Source organism: Suricata suricatta, chromosome X, assembly GCF_006229205.1.
Source record: "Suricata suricatta isolate VVHF042 chromosome X, meerkat_22Aug2017_6uvM2_HiC, whole genome shotgun sequence".
Taxonomy (NCBI): Eukaryota; Metazoa; Chordata; class Mammalia; order Carnivora; family Herpestidae; genus Suricata; species Suricata suricatta.
Genome location: NC_043717.1, coordinates 39900708 through 39904434, shown reverse-complemented (window position 1 = coordinate 39904434; position 3727 = coordinate 39900708).

Genomic DNA, 3727 nt, shown 5'->3' with positions numbered 1-3727 from the left:
TCTGAAGCAAGCTCCAGGATCTGAACTGTCAGCACAGAGCCTGACATGGGGCTTGAACTCATGTACTGTGAGATCATGACCTGAGCCTAAGTCAGACACTTAACTGACTGAACCACCCAGGTGCTCCCCAAAACAATTATTTTAAGTAGGCTCCACACCCAACATGGGGCTTGAACTCACAACCCTGAGAATTAGAGTTGTGTGCAGTACTGATAGATCCAGCCAGGTGCCCCTTATATACAATAATTGATAAGTTTCTGTATACCAACAAGAAAAATTTAGAGAGTAAGATGCCATTTAGAAAATAAAATGTAGGAAAATTGGGGCAACTGAGTGGCTCAGTCGGTTAAGAGTCTTTTGTTTCAGCTCAGGTTTTGATCTCATGGTGTTATGCCCAGATCTCAGTGTCCCCCAAAGACCAGAGACTGCCAGAGGGACCGAGTCATGCATGCAAAAACAAAGGGCTTTATTACGGGCTCGGGCTTGGGCTCACAGACTTTACCAGTGCAGTGGATCTGTACTGAGAGCCCCGAACAAGGGCTGAGCAGGGTTTTTATGGGGGTTGGGAAGGGGGAGTTATAAGAAATTTGACATAGGTACAGTGATCCAATCATTATCACATAACAATATTGGCAACACCTTTAACCATACGTTTTGTTTAGAGCGTTCGTTACTTTTGTTGGGACCCAATCACAATATTTAGTGCTTTTTCGAAAATAACCAATTACAGGGTGGGCCAAGGATCCCCACGTGGGGTGAGTAACTGGTTAATCTAGTATTAAACAACAGGTAACTATCTATGGTTTCCATCTAGGGGCCTGCCCTTCGGAATGTTAAGGGTGTTACCTGGCCGCTTCTGATTGGGTGTTACAAGGGTGGTCTCTCCTGCCTTGGGCAATGTGTAACTGCCTGATAGTTTCTGGGAACTGAAACCTAGGCCTTCTAGATCAGAGGGGAAACTTAAAGCCTGTCATGGGGTCTGTTTGGTTTAGACTTGTGTCCTTACAAGGGTTATGAGTAAGCCCTGCTTTGGGATCTGTGTTGTGTGCGAAACCTACTTAAAAAATGGAGGAAAATTACCTTCATTTAATGGCAAAAATGTATTACATCTACAAACAGATGATCAGAGGAGGATGGCAAATAAAGCCTGTACATCTATTTCCCAACCCACCCAACATTCTATTGATCTGAGAAGTGTTTTTAAGCATAAATTCTTTATTTAAAATAAACTCCACCACCAACACGGGGCTCGAACTCATGACCTCTAGATCAAGAGTCACATGCTCTAATGACTGAACCAGCCAGGCACTCCAAGGATAACTTATTTTTTAAGTTTATTTATCTATTTATTGAGGGAGAGAGAGAGAGAGAGAGAGAGAGAGAGAGAGAGAGAGAGAGACTGACTGCAAGCAGGGGAGGGGAAGAGACAGAGGGACAGAGAGAATCCCAAGCAGTGCAGAGCCTGATGCAGGGCTTGAACTCACGAACCATGAGATCATGACTTGAGCCAAAATCAAGAGTCAGATGCTTAACCAACTGAGCCACCTAAGTGTCCCAGGATACATTCTTAACAGTACAGGGAAAAGGTGCTGGTGGGCCACCAGAAATGCTGAAGCAGTTCTGGGAGATAGAAAGGTAGGATCAGACTGAGAGAGAAGTCCAAGGAGACAAGATCACAGCTCAAATCACCAGAGGCAAGAGCTGTTTTTTGTAACAAAGCCTCCAAAAAAGTCCAAACTCAGAGTCAAAAAGGACAAAGAGTGGGAGTGAGCCTTAAGATAATTGTCAGACGATTTCATTGAAAAGTTCATTGGTAGATTTCCCTCCAATGCTACATAGATTGGCTGGAAGTAGCCCTTTCTACCTCTAAGGTACAACTCCAAGAATTGTTCATTAAAGAAAGTAAATAATCAGGGGTGCCTGGATGGCCCAGTCAGTCGAACATCTAACTCTTGGTTTTGGCTAAGGTCATGATCTAACAGTTTGTGAGTTTGAGCCCTGAATCAGGCTCACGCTGGCAGTGTGGAGCTTGATTGGGATTCTCTCTCTCTTTCTCTCAGTCTCTCTCTCTCTCTCAATAAATAAAGAAATAGAAATTAAACAATCTGTGCAACCTTCTGTATAATACCCATGAACATTAATACATTTGACCATGTAATAGGCCACAAATACAATCTTGATGAATCTGCTCCTCAAAACGTGGAAAAATGCAAGGGACATTCTCTGAATGCAATAAAAGTAAAACAACTGTTTCTACTAGGAAGTTTAAAAAAAAACACCCGTAAAGATGATCTGAAGATGGCTGCTTGAGCAAACTTGTCTACCTCTCCACTGAAATAACAGAAAAAAAATGTATACAGTACCAGAAAACAAGAAAGGGTGCCATTTGGGGATCAGAAATTGTGAAGAATTCCTTAAAAAGAGAAAGAAGTTCAGATGGAATTTTCAAGGGTGAAGGCAACCAGCAGCCAAAATGAGCAGGAGGAAACAACCAAGAGGAGAAGAATGTATCCAGAGAAACTTCAAACAGAGGGTAAATGGATAAAAAAGCAAGAACTACACTCACAACTAAAGAGCTAGTTGGGCCTTCGACACCCTTACTGGGCAGATGGCACACTAATGACCACGAACTCCCTACCTCCTACATGGGAAAGTCCCCTAGGATGCACATAGGGAATGCTGAGAAAGAAACATATCAGAGCCTAGGGTACCTCCAGCCCTCTATAATAATAATGAAGGAGATAAATGCATTTGTAAAGAAGGAACAATTTTTTAAAATTTTATTTTTAAGTAATCTCTACCCACAATGTGGGGCTCAAACTCACAACCCTGAGATCGGAAGTCACATGCTCCATTGCCTGAGCCAGCCAGGTGCCCTGAGAAGGGACCATTTCTAGTCTATCTGCTCCATGGCTAGTCATCCCAAAGCAAAGAGGAACATTCAGCATGTCCTACCTGTTTACAGAGAGTCTGAACCAGGCACCCTACAATAAAACTTTCATGCATTTTATGATTGTAATACTCATATAAAACTGTAAAACACATAAAGTGTTGTTGAAGGCATTGTTGGCCTATTTCACTGGCTCAAAAACTGTGTTCCCACAAGCACATGTGTCTCCCTAAGGAGAATAAATCATTTTATTGAGGTAAAATTAGTGTATAACATTTAAGTTTTTGGTATACCAATATTATAATTCAATGTCTGTATACACTACAAAGTGATAACCACCAAAAGTCTAGTTACCATACATCACCATACAATTGAGCTCCTTTACCCATTTTTCCCACCCTCCAACACCTTTCCCCCCGGTAACTGTCAATCTGATCTCTATTAGGTTGTTTTTGTGTTGTTTGTTTGTTTGTTTGTTTTGTTTTGTTTTAGATTCCATGTATGAATAAAATCATATGCTATTTGTCTTCCTTTGTCTTATTTCACTTAGCATTATACCCTCAAGATCATCCATGTTGTTTTCTACTCTGAGACTTGGGACACAACCTGAAGTTTATTCACGTTCTCCCTCCAATATACACCTGTTCTCTTTTTTAAAAAAGTTTATTTATTTATTTATTTATTTATTTATTTATTTATTTATTTACTGTGAGAGGGAGGCTGTGGAGGGGCAGAGAAAGAGAGAAAGAATCCCAAGCAGGCTCTTCACTGTCAGCAGAGCGGAGCCCAACGTGGGGCTCCATGACACAGACTGTGAGATCATGACCTAAGCCTAAA